The 13362-nt window shown below is 48.2% G+C and overlaps 1 long non-coding RNA gene across 1 annotated transcript; it reads right to left on the bottom strand.

Moving 5' to 3' along the window:
- Positions 1 to 7941: 7941 nt before the first annotated feature.
- Positions 7942 to 10543, bottom strand: LOC144297401 (uncharacterized). The gene is made up of 2 exons (XR_013364429.1): positions 8470 to 10543; positions 7942 to 8232 (listed from the first exon to the last, which is right to left on the bottom strand). It is a non-coding gene; the product is annotated as an uncharacterized LOC144297401 (long non-coding RNA).
- Between the last annotated feature and the right edge of the window lie 2819 nt (positions 10544 to 13362).

The raw sequence follows: 13362 nt of genomic DNA, 5'->3' as shown, positions 1-13362 counted from the left end.
AAGTGATGCGGAGCATTTTCTCATGTGCTAGTTGGCCATGTGTATGTCTTCTTCTTCTTCTTTTTTTAAAGATTTTTTTTAATTTATTCATGAGAGACACACACAGAGAGAGAGGCAGAGACACAGGCGGAGGGAGAAGTAGGCTCCATGCAGGGAGCCCGACGTCAGACCCAATCCCGGGACTCCAGGATCATGCCCTGGGCAGAAGGTAAGCACTAAACTGCTGAGCCATCCAGGGATCTCCCATGAGTATGTCTTCTTTGATGAAATGTCATGGTTCTTGTTTTTTCTCTCGTTGATATGATTTATCACATTGATTGTTTTAGGAGTGTTGAACCAACCTTGCATCCTGGGGATAAATCCCACTTGGTCATGGTGAATAATCTTAATGTACTGTTGGATCTATTGGCTAGTATCTTGTAGAGAATTTTTGCTTCTGTGTTCATCAGGGATATTGGTCTATAATTCTCCTTTTTGGTGGGATCTTTGTCTGGTTTTGGAATTAAGGTGTTGCTGGCCTCACAAAATGAGTTTGGAAGTATTCCATCGTTTTCTATCCTTTGGAACAGCTTTAATAGAATAGGTATTATTTCTTCCTTAAAAGTTTGATAGAATTCCCCTGGGAAGCCATCTGGCCCTGGACTTTGTGTCTTGGGAAGGTTTTGATGACTGCTTCAATTTCCTTCCTGGTTATTGGCCTGTTCAGGTTTTCTATTTCTTCCTGTTCCAGCTTTGGTAATTTGTGGTTTTCCAGAAATGCATCCATTTCTTCGAGATTGCCGAATTTATTGGCGTATAGCTGCTCATATTATGTTCTTAAAATCATTTGTATTTCCTTGGTATTGGTTGTGATCTCTCCTCTTTCATTCATGATTTTATTAATTTGAGTCTTTTTTCTTTTTAATAAGGCTGGCTAATGGTTTATCTATCTTATTAATTCTTTCAAAGAACGAACTCCTGGTTTTGTTGATCTGTTCCACAGTTCTTCTGGTCTCTATTTCATTGAGTTCTGCTCAGATCTTTATTATCTCTCTTCTTCTGCTTGATGTAGGTTTTATTTGCTGTTCTTTCTCCAGTTTTTTTAGGTGTGAGGTTAGCTTGTGTATTTGAGTTTTTCCCAATTTTTGAGGGATGCTTGTATGGCGATGTATTTCCCTCTTAGGACTGCTTTTGCTGTATCCCAAAGATTTTGAACAGTTGTATCTTCATTTTCATTAGTTTCCATTAGTTTCTCTTTAATTCTTCTCTTATTTCCTGGTTGACTGATTCATCTTTTAGTAGGATGTTCTTTAACCTCCACGTGTTTTTCTTCCAAATTTCTTCTTGTGATTGAGTTCTAGTTTCAAAGCATTGTGGTCTGAAAATATGCAAGGCATAATCCCAATCTCTTGGTGACAGCTAAAACCTGATTTGTGACTTAGTATGTGGTCTATTCTGGAAAAAGTTCCATGTGCACCAAGAGTGCTTTAGAAGAGAAGGCTACATGTAGCCTGGAGGGAGACCACGCTTAGGAACAGGAGATTCTCTGGGATATGCATCCTGCTGGGAGGGCCTGGAGAAAGCAGACAATGGAGGTCTTGGGTCCCTCCCTGGGAAGAGACTGGGGCAGGGTCCGAGTGGAAGGCCAGTGGAGGGATTGTCCTTGTCCAGGGTGCTGAGAGTTTGCAGCACCGCATGGTCTTGTCCCTGCTCCCTCACCCCTGACCAGTGGCTGGCCTGGTCTGTCACCCTCTGTGCTAACAGGAGCTCATCCACCTTGAATGGAGCCTTCTTACTGAGCCCAGGGAGACACTGGGTCCTAGGACAGTTCTCCAGGTTCCTCCTGCAGCTCTTTCTCCCAGCATGTTTGGTAAATCTCCAATGCTCTCACTTTCTTCAGCCCTGCCACCTCTCAGATTCTAGATTCTGGCTCCATTGTGGAAAGGGCAGAACCAGATGAGGGATTTAAGTGGCTGGGAATGATAACCTAGGGGAAAGACAGGTCTTACCTGTGGGCAGGGACCCAGACTTAGCTGCCTTGAAGATTCAATTGCCAAGGAGCCTGAGGGTCTGCCTTTTTGCCATATGGGAAGGAACAGGACCAGGCTCCTGGGTCATGGAGGTGTAAGCTTACCTCTGCTTTCCATGCCCCGTGGACCTTGGGCAAGTCACATCACTTTCTTTATCACCACTGAGGAAAGGGAGCTGGATTAGGTGAATGTTTTCCACACCGTGTCCTGGGGAGCCCTAGGGCTTGGGGGGAAGTGCCAGGGTCAAGTTGGGCAGAACTCTGGGTTTCCGTCTCTCCAGAATAAAACAAACAAGGAAATCCAATTCTTCCCTTGTCTGTTTTAATTTTCTTCGGGAAAAGGACTCTATTACTAAAGATAAAAATGAGGGATGCCTGGGTGGCTCAGTGGTTGAGCATCTAGCTTCAGCTCAGGTCATGATCCCAGAGTCCTGGGATCAAGTCCCACATCAGGCTCCCCTCAGGAAGCCTGCTTCTCTCTCTGCCTGTGTCTCTGCCTCTCTGTGTGTCTCTCATGAATAACTAAATAAAATCTTTTAAAAAGTAAATAAAAATGAAATAAAGAAATGAAAAGGAACCAAGAAAACCAAACTCCTCTGAAAATGATGTACTGAGGTGACCCCAGAGTCCTCCTGGCCCTAATACTCTGAGGTCAGTGTTATCTTGGACCTTATCTCTTTCCTTCTCTCCTGCTGTGAGTCCTGTGCAATTTCACCAAGAGCTGCTGCCAAGTAGCATTTGGGTCTCGGCTGGGTGCCCATCACTTGGCCCAGAACCACATTTCTCACTGACCTGCCTCTTTATGTTATCTCTTGCCTGCATTGGCTCCAAAATATTCTCTCTGGGACCATCATCACTCAGAAAGGGGGACAGGCTCCGTGGGCAGATGTGTGTGTGTGTGTGGGGGGGGGTCTTTGCTTAGCTTTTAAAGGGGGCCTCCTGAAGGCACACACAGCTCTGTGGTTGTTCCATTTGGCAGGCAAAGTGAATTTCAGTCCCCACTGCCCCTTGGTCTGGTGCTGTAGTGTAGTGCAAAAACTATACAACGGGGCTCAGAGGCTCAGAGAAAAGCTGTGCTGGACCCCTTAGAGCCCATGTTTGTTTCCTTCTAGCTAGTCAAAGGCTGTCTTGTGTTCCAATTTGGAGCCAATCATGCTTTCCATTGGTGACCTGTCAGCAAAATTGTAGCCTCAGTCCAAGCAAGGTAACCAGATAGATCTCTGTAAGATGGGAAATACAATGTACTTTGCCAGGTATGGTGAAATGTCTTGATTTGGTTTGGGTTTGGGTTATTCTTTAGCTTCTGAGATAGGTAATCTCATCTGTGTCATCTCCCCTGAGAGAGATATCCCAGGTGCTGGGAAGGAAGAAGGGCCATTTAGAGATAGTGGGTAGAGCTGAGCAGGCCCCAGATGGGGCAGAGGCAGAAGAGCCCTTGGCTTGGCTGTGGGTGGGGTGTCCTGGGGCTGGCAGTGCCCTTGTGAAGGATCAGTGTGACTCCAGCACCAATAGCCTTTACCCTTCCATAACATACTTGTTGGCTTCCCCAGAGTCCGGGGAGTGAGGGCAGATGCAACCCCACCCATTCTGTAGGGGAGGCCCACTGAGGTCCCGGAAGGAGGAGTGGAGTTGTAACAGAGTTGGACAATGACCACAGTCCCGCCCAGTGGCCCCTCCACTCCCCATGCTGATCCCTCTGAACCCAGGCCTGGAGGCCACTCGTATCTGCAGATACGTACAGCAAGCATCATGTAATGCTTTTCATCCACATGTGTTAGACGAGAAGGACAGGAAAACTTGAGGAGACAGCAGTGGATGTATTAGGAGAGGGAAGGGGGCTGGAGAAGGACTTAGGGGTGGAGGCTCCCCCAGAGGGCATTTGAGGGAAACTCATCAGTGGGTTTTCACTGTGGTGGCATTTGGGGAACCTCTACATTCTGCCTTTCCTTGGGCAGGGAGCCCAGCCAAGCTGATGGAGGATCCCACCCATGGTCAAAGGGGTAAAATCATACATTGGTAGCTAACCAGGATGTGACCCCCACTCCACCAGTTGCTCTAGGCATTTGGGGCCTGCAGGCCCCCCAGACATCCCTGGGGCCCAGGGGACAACTGAGCTGAGCAGAGACCATGGGTCTTTCCAGCCACCAGAGGAAGAAGGTCACCCCTGCAGCTTACCCCAGCCCCGGGTCTCCAGCTTCTGCCACGTCATTCCTGGCGCTGCTCCTGGGCTGCAGGGCTGGAGCCTAGAGAGGCAGAGCAGTCCCTTCCTCCTGCCCACTGAAATGCTCTAGCGGGAACTGTAATTTCCCTCTGATTTGTAGAAAATAAGCAATATCTGCCTGGAGCATGTTCTGAACAGAAGTCGGTGTGTGAGATGAGGTCTTGGCATGACAGTAGAGATGCTGTAAAGATGACTTCACTTGTGAAAGCCTTTCTGTCTCTGACTCTGCTTTTTTTTCTTTTTAAAAAGACTGTAAAAAACCTATGAGTGGCACTCCTGTCTCTCTTCTTCCCTTCTTCCTCTTTGGGGGAACTTCTCCATTCCATTCCTAGTACTTCTTCCCAGATCCACAGCCACAGGGCCTTTTGTGATCTTATTTGGACTCTTCTACCTGAGTCACTCTGAGGACCATTGCATGTATGGTCTCTCTTCCCCACTAGAACGTAGGCTCCAAGGACAGGAACTGGCTTCTCTCTATCTCCTTGAACAGCATCGGGGGGCAGGTGGGAGGAGACAGGGTGACAGCTGGCCAGCTTGACTTCATGGAATGTGTCCAGGAGCCTTTCTAGGACTACCAGGCTCCTGTCTCTTCTATCTGTGGCCCTGGAGGCATGCTGACATTTTCCTTACTCTTGTAAAAGCCACCCCGTGGAGCTATCTTCCTTGTGCCAGACCCTCTCTGCTCCTCTGTCTCTATAGCCTTCATCCCCTCTTGGTGCCATAGTTGACACCTTATGTTGAGGCCCAGCCTGAATCCAGACCTCTGTAACAAAGTGAAATTAAGAAAGACATCTCGGACCATTCTCATGCCTTGGATCGATCAGTCACCTGGCTAAGGGTTTGTCCTTGGCTTAATGGCCAGCTGTGACCATGGGGTGATCTCCTTTCTTTAACCTTTGGGTCTCACATACTAGGGGAACTCTGTCTTATTCTCATACCCTACCCCACCCCTGCCACTGCACAGAGGTCCCCCACCCTGGAGCCCTCTTCCTGAAGACAGATTTTTCTGGGTCCCTGCCTGGAATCTTGAATAGCACCACTCTGCATACCTGGCTTCTGAGTGCAACCCCACCCATGTGGCACTTATCTTAGAACCTTGGGCTGCCACATGCTGTGCCCAACCCCTGGCCTGTGGTCTTGGGACTGCGAGGATAAGCCTGCTTGAGGTTGGGTGATCTCCTCACACCTGTGTAACCACAATGAATTTCCTGGCTCCATGTCTAGAGCCTCCCAGGCTGCCTTGAGCCCAATGCCTTAGAAGCAATGAGCTCATATTCAGCTAAGGCTCAGACATAACATGTTCAAGGATCAGAAGTTTGGCCAACAGCACTTATTGGATACTTAATGAATTCCAGGCCCTGAGCTGGCCAATGGCATGTAGCAGAGCCAGCAGGCATCACCCTACCCTCGTGGCCTCACTCTCAGTTGTCAGTCTCTGGGCAGGCTGGGCTCACTCCTGCCCCCAAACTGAGAAATGAAGTCCCTCGGCCATGTTTCTAAACAGCCTGCTCTACCCTATCCCACCATATCCAGAGCCTGAGTGCAGCTTGGAACACAAGCTGTGTCAGTGTGAGTGGTGAGGTATTGGCCTCCTTAGCATCTCTCCTTCATTAAGCCTATGAAACAGGAAGAAAATATGCCTGAATTGCCCTGCTATCTATGAATTCCGTAGAAGGGCCCAGTCTGTCATAATCAGAGAATGACAGCCCGGAAGGAGGTCATTTATCACAGCAGAAGTGAAAAGGGTCTTTCCCAAATACTGGACTCTAGCTCACACCTCAGCCTCGGCAAACTGAGCAGAAGGAACTCCTGGGCTGCTGGGTCACTTGACCCAGGCCCTGCAGTCCCCCTTTCGAAAAGGCAGCATCAGTCACTGGACAGCTCTGCCACAGGCTGTGAGGATTGGAGCCACAGACCAAGGCAAACCCCAGTGACGCCACTTACTAACTGTGACTTTGGGCAGGTCCCTCCACATCCACAAGACTCAAAAAGAGATGACCTGGATGAAATGAGATAAACATAAAGCATCTCTGGAACCAGTAAGGCAATATCGCAATTCCGGTTATATTTGCTATTTTAATGATATTTCTGTCCTGCATTCCAACTCCATTATCGAGAAGCATACCTGGATGCCAGTGCCTGAGCCTGTGGGCTTCTGAGGGTCCTGGTGGGTGCAGGATCTGCTGTCAGAGCCACGGTCAGCAGCCAGCAAGGCCCCAGGACGGCAGGCCTGTCACTGCAGGTGACACACACATAGAGTTTCTGCCAAAAGCCCTGGGCTAAAGTGGCCTGCTTGGTGGCTCCTGTTCATTAGCTCTTTAAAGGCCTCACAAGTGGTTTGTGGAGATCTCCCAAACCTGCATCAGGAAGTGACTGACACCAACAAATGTGTGTCCCTCCATTAGAACTAAAAGATCCTCAATTAATTCTCATTAATTAACCCACCTAGGGTACTCTGGGCAGGGCCTCCCCTTCTGGCTTTGTCCACCTGCATTTCAAAATGTAAGGACTTCCCAGGGACATCGAGACTGAGCCTAGAGTCTACATCCAGGGCCTGGTTTGCATCCCGTGGAGAAGAGCAGTAGCAAACCAAAATGTTTGCTTTACTCTGGAATCCAACACATGCTGCTTTTCCCAGAAGAATTTCCCTCTAGTGGTATTTGGTTTTGATAAATAATGTATTGAGTTTGTGTGCTCAGAGCATCTATTCTGTTTGATGGCCAGGGTTAGTGGCTTGGAAACACGTTCTGGGCCTGGCAAGAGGGATGAGGTGGGGCCTGGCTGGGAACCTCATCTGGACGGCAATAACCACATAAATGCTTACATGAGAGTTATCTGGCTCCACTTAATAGGAAATAACCAGCCACCTCCCCATTGTCACAAATTGACATTAATGTGTCTGAGGCACATGCCACTGTGGTATTGTTGAGTCAGAGGGCGTTAGAAGAACAGAACAATAGCAATCCCTTTCTGTGCCCAGAGCAAGGATTGAGCCTCCCAAGAGAGCATCTGTGCAGGAAGACAAGAGCAAAGCCTAGAGATGCAGAAATACTCTGTTGCACACCCTGCCGCATGGTCTAGGATTAGCATGTCATCACAAAACATGGAGGATCTATTTGGGGGCAGGAGGGCATGCCCTCACCACCTGTTGTCTGGAGACAGGGTGCGGCTTTCAGATCAAGCATGGGATGCTACTTCATCTGCAGCACCAGGCCTGTAGTTCCAGTCCCACTTGGAACCAGAAGAGCAAAGTGAGTAGTCTTACCTAACTTCCTCCCTTTTGTAGATATTTATTGAGTCCCTCCCATGGAGCAGACTCTACGGTAGTCACTGGGAACGCAGGAGTGAACAGAACTAGTGCGTGTGCCCTCTTGGAATTTACAGGCTAAGGGAGGAGCAGAGCCTAAATAAAAATGATAAATATGAGGAAAGAGGAAAGGCAGAGGCTGAGGAAGTAAGAGCACTAGGAAATCAAGAGAGCTTCTGGGGGATGCCTGGGGGGTTCAGTCGGTTAAGACCTCCAACTATGGATTTCGGCTCAGGTCATGATCTCAGGGTCATGGGATCAAGCCCCATGTCGCTCAATGGGGAATCTACTTTCTCTCTCTCTTTCTTTCTCTCTCTTTCTTTCTGCCCCTCCCCCCATTGCACTCTCTATCTCTCTCTCTCTCTCTCTCTCTCTCTGAAATAAATAAATCTTTAAAAAAGAGAGTCTCTCTGAAGATACAACTTTAATAGGAATTCACAAAAGCAGAAGCAGAGGGGTGAGGCAAAGGAGAGAGAGATGGGGAAGCATCTGTGCCAAGGCCCAGCCCAAAGGTGGCCACAATGTGACATATTTGAAAAAGAGGGGCACCTGGGTGGCTCAGTGGTTGAGCATCTGCCTTTGGCTCAGGTCATGATCTTGGAGTCCTAGGATAGAGTCCCCCATCAGGCTTCCTGCAGGGAGCCTGCTTCTTCCTCTGCCTGTGTCTCTGCCACTCTCATGAATAGATAATAAAATCTAAAAAAAAAAAAAAAGAAAGAAAGAAGAAAGAAAGAAAGAAAGGAAGGAAGGAAGGAAGGAAGGAAGGAAGAAAGAAAGAAAGAAAGAAAGAAAGAAAGAAAGAAAGAAAGAAAGAAAGAAAAAAAAGAGGAGCAGAGAAGAACAAAGGCCAGGGCCAGGGGATAGCAGTGAGAAGATACAGCTAGGGCCCACGGTCAAGGGCCTTGGGAGGCACAGTGTCAGGGAGATACTTGCCTTGGGCACTGAGAAGCCACTGAGGGTTTAATCAGGAAAGTGACAGGACGATATTTGCCCACCACACATGCTCACAATTTAATGAGCTTAAGTTGGCAGTCCTTTACTCTGGAATCCGGTAATAGACTTAACCTACTGCCTGCTTCAGAAAACCACAGACAACCATAGACAAGGTCAACATAAATCCAGCAGGGCCTCCAGGAGCCACGAGTGGAGGGTGGAGATTGAGGCTTCTCTAGAATGCCGCTGTGGAAAATGGCTTGAATACAAATTGCTTCATTGTAGGAATGCCTTGTTCACCATTCAGGGATCTACAAAGGAGCAATTTGTGCAACTCTGAGATTATTTGCATTATCCTTTCTGGTGTCATGTCATACTGTTCTCCTCACAAGGCTGGCTTCCCCTCGGCTCAGAGGATGTAATTGTCTGGGAGGCAGAAGGTGGTTGGTAGGGTTGGTATAAGGCTGGCTCTGTATCTCTGGATGGTTCTCCTGTCTCTGAGCCCCAGGCAACTGTTTCCAGGGGAGCATAATGCTCAGCATCGCTTTTAACTCACAGACGGATTCTTGAAGGATCTTTCAGAGGCTTCGTGGGTCATAATGGGTTTCTGATATTATGACAATTGCTTTCTGGCCATGCTTGGTTAGCTCAGTTGGATACAGCATTGTGCTCAAAGCCAAAGACGCAGGCTTCACAGATTCACCACTCAGTTTCATGGTCATGGATGACGCCTTGAACTCCAGCCAGCCTTGGAGAGAAACAGACCTGGGCCTGAAGTGTGACTACTGCAGCCAGTGGCTCTGAGGCCTGCTGAGAGTTACTGGGAGTCTTTGTTACTATGTGAATTCTTCCTCTGTTCAATGGGGATGAGACTAATGCCATTCTCCAGGGTCGTTGCAAGTGTCAGATGAGGTAGTCTGAGATGTCCTGCTGACTCACCCCACACAGCATGCAGCATGTGGCAGCTGCTTATAAACGGTAGCTCCCTGTTCTTGGAACTGAGGGCCCCAGATGAGAACAAGCAGGTGACTCTGGGCTCTCTTAGGGAGGAAGGGAAGGAGAAACAACTCCAAGTAGAGTCCCTGCCCACAGTAGATGGAAATGCTTGCTTTCTGGGGCCAAAGAGAGAAGGCACATGATCCTGTTGCTTGGAAGCAATTCTGAAGGTGGTTTTGCAGATGCCTGGATTAGAGACACCCTGGGAGGTCAGAGCAAAGCCAGAGCTTGGGGAAACCCGAGGTCATTCAACATGACTCAGGCCCCAGGCTGCCAGCTGTGTGGAGCAGAGTTGGACCAGGAGCTCATACCTGGCCATGATGGTGGGAGGCTGCCCACGGTCCTGAGGACCTGTAGTCTCTAGGGAGCAGAGGAACCTGGCTACACTGGAATGTGGATTCTGGAGCTAGGACCCCAGTTCTCCGTCTCCTGGCTGAATAACCCCAGGCACAGGAGCTAGCCTCTCTCTGCCTCAGTTTCCTTGACCTGTAAACTGGCAGTACTATCTTCCTCAGAGGAAGCAGTAAGGATTCAATGAGAACTGTGCCCGGTGTGGAAAATTAACAAAGCAGGAAACCACAAATGTTGGAGAGGATGCGGAGAAAAGGGAACCCTCCTGCACTGTTGGTGGGAATGTGAACTGGTGCAGCCACTCTGGAAAACTGTGTGGAGGTTCCTCAAAGAATTAAAAATAGACCTGCCCTACGACCCAGCAATTGCACTGCTGGGGATTTACCCCAAAGATTCAGATGCAGTGAAACGCCGGGACACCTGCACCCCGATGTTTCTAGCAGCAATGTCCACAACAGCCAAACTGTGGAAGGAGCCTCGGTGTCCATCGAAAGATGAATGGATAAAGAGGATGTGGTCTATGTATACAATGGGATATTCCTCAACCATTAGAAACGACAAATACCCACCATTTACCTTGACGTGGATGGAACTGGAGGGTATTATGCTGAGTGAAGTAAGTCAATCGGAGAAGGACAAACATTATATGGTCTCATTCATTTGGGGAATATAAAAAATAGTGAAAGGGAATAAAGTGGAAAGGAGAAAAAATGAGTGGGAAGTATGAGAAAGGGAGACAGAACATGAGAGACTCCTAACTCTGGGAAACGAACTAGGGGTGGGGGAAGGGGTAGTGGGTGGGGGGGTGCGGGTGACTGGGTGACGGGCACTGAGGGGGGCACTTGACGGGATGAGCACTGGGTGTTATTCTGTATGTTGGCAAATTGAACACCAATAAAAAATAAATTTATAAAAAAAAAAACTGTGCCCGGGACGCAGTCAACATGGTATATTTTCACTATTATTGCTATGATTACAGGCTAAGGCTCTGACTTATGCCAGGCTCTGAGTGTCTCCAGGACCTGGACATGTTGGCCTCTGAGAACCTCACCAGTGTGAACCACACTCCCTGCGTCTCTGGGCAACTTTCTGTGCCTACACCTATGATTCTGTAATTACCAGAATCTGTTTCTGTGTCTGTTCCCCTCGCCCCGAGACTGCAATCTCCTAGAGGGAAATTTCTATAGCTAATTCATGTTTATGTTTCAATGTTGAGTACAGTCCCATGGCCCATCATAGACACTGGATAAATATTTGCCAAAGGAGCAGATGACATGCTGCCACGACACTCTTGCTGGTTGCCAGTACACCTGTTGCTTCTGTTCTTGGGACCTCCTGTGTGGCCGGCCCGTGTAGGCCTGAGGGTTCTCATCTATGAAACACAGGTGCTTGCTTGGGATGATCTTCAGGCATCCCTCTCACCTGCTCCCAGCACCAGCCTGAAGAATCTGTGATTTTCACATTCTATAGTTTCAAGGCTCTTATTTTGTGACCCTGGGCTCAGAGTTTTCCAAGAAGATCTTATGCCAGACTTTTCAGTGGGAGAAAGGAGAATGGCTGCTGGACATTTTTTTTGGGTGGGTGGGGGGCCCAGGGTCAGGGTGAGAAATATGGCTCAGGGTGGAGAATGAAGGTCCCTCCAGGACTACAGAAAGACACCCCAGAGGCTTTGCCAGTGAGCAGCCAAAGGAAATGGAAGGGTAGACCCAGCTGCAGGCTTCTCTGGGCGCTTCACTGCACTTTATTAGTCTGTAACTCTCCTGAAATGGGACTATCTCTTGGAAAATCATTTTAATAACCAAGAGGAAATGGAATTAAGGGTACTGGCTGCCTGCTGGCCGAGGCTGACTGACTCTCATCTAGGTATGGACTTCATTTGGCTCTGCTAATATTGCCTATTGGTTATCTCTGATTAGATTCCCTTTTGTGTGTCATTCCCCAGAGTGTCCCCAAACAAGGAGGCCTGTGAAGATGTGGGTTCTGAGGAAGTTGAGGGAAGGGGTGGGAGGAGTAGGACTGTACAGTTATCCAGCATCAGGTAGAGGGGGCTCGGATTGACAAATAGTAGATGGAAGCTGAGGACAAACAATGTGATCACATCTAAGCACAGTGACTCTGGCCCCAGACTTAAGAGTTTGGGGGCTGAATAAGTCCCAGCTCTGTTGCTGGCCAGCCTTGCTCTAGAGGAGGTCTTGATGTTCATTGAGTGTCTTGTCCCACAGAGGGAAGATGATCCATAGAAGATGTCATGAAAGAAAGTTATAAACTCTGAAGTGCTCTATACTCGTGGGTATTCTGTTACTCCTGCCCAGCCCACAAACCACATCTAGCTTTAACTATTTATATGCATGGAAATTTGGGTCTGGATAATTCAAAGGTGTAGATGATACAAAAATTTAATTTTATTTGGCTTGAGGTTTGCAGCGTATAATCCCCATCTCATTCTGAGAAACCACCTTTCCTAAGGTTCGCTGTATTTATTTAGAAAAAAATCAGTGGTTAAGATTTAATGACTTAAGGTACGGGATTGATGCAGGCTGGCTGGGTCCAAGGACACAGAGGGCAGAGACAAGAGAGGTCCTTGACTACGTGCAGGATAGAAAGCAAATGCCAGCCAGCAGGGAGTGAGAGCAGAGTTTATTGAAGTTATAGAGCAGATACAGACAGCATCTGGGAGACTCGGAAAAGAAAAGGAGCAAAGACTCGTCTTTGCTTGGGGCCTGGAATTTTTATTGAGGATTATGCTCTGATGTAAGTATCCTCTAAGGCATCCAGGAACTGATTAGAACAAGGCTAAGGGTCCAGGTGTCCTCTATAAGTCACTTATTCCTTGGAGTCAGGGGATCTTGGTGCCAAGGTGTCTAGCACTTGTATATCATGGCTTCATGGGGTCATTCTCATCCAGTCCTTCCTTAGATGTTATCTGTTATGCTGGATGACTTCTAAAGAAATCACGGACTCTCTGTCCCTTCCAAGGAGGACACACATTATTTGCCCTATGAGGTACGTGTAAAGTGGGGTGCAGGTCTTAGCAAGGATAAAAGCAGGACAAGGAGCAAAAGGCAGATTTTTATGGATTCCTTCAGTTTCCCTATCTGAGAAGGAGGAAGTATTTACCTGCCTGGAAACACCCTGGATTGTGGGAATGCCAAGGTTTAAAATGTGGCCTGGCTCATGAGCAAATAGGGGTCACATTGGAAGTTGAGGTTGGTTGGTTATGAGGTTCTTTCTCCCTCCTCACCACATCCTGGTCCTCTCACCACAGGTCCCGGGACCAGCACAGAAAAACCTTACTTCTCTTCCTGCCCTTAGTCACAGATCTGACCCTGTTACTTCCTCTAAAACCCTCCACTGTGGGCAGCCCTGGTGGCTCAGTGGTTTAGCGCCGCCCTCAGCCCAGGATGTGACCCTGGAGACCCGGGATCGAGTCCCACATCGGGCTCCCTGCATGGACCCTGCTTCTCCCTCTGCTTCTGTCTCTGCCTCTATTTCTGTGTCTCTCATGAATAAATAAATGAGATCTTAAAAAAAAAAAAAAAAAAAAAC

The sequence above is a fragment of the Canis aureus genome, chromosome 25, assembly GCF_053574225.1.
Source record: "Canis aureus isolate CA01 chromosome 25, VMU_Caureus_v.1.0, whole genome shotgun sequence".
Lineage (NCBI taxonomy): Eukaryota > Metazoa > Chordata > Mammalia > Carnivora > Canidae > Canis > Canis aureus.
This window is presented reverse-complemented; position numbering and strand designations above follow the sequence as displayed.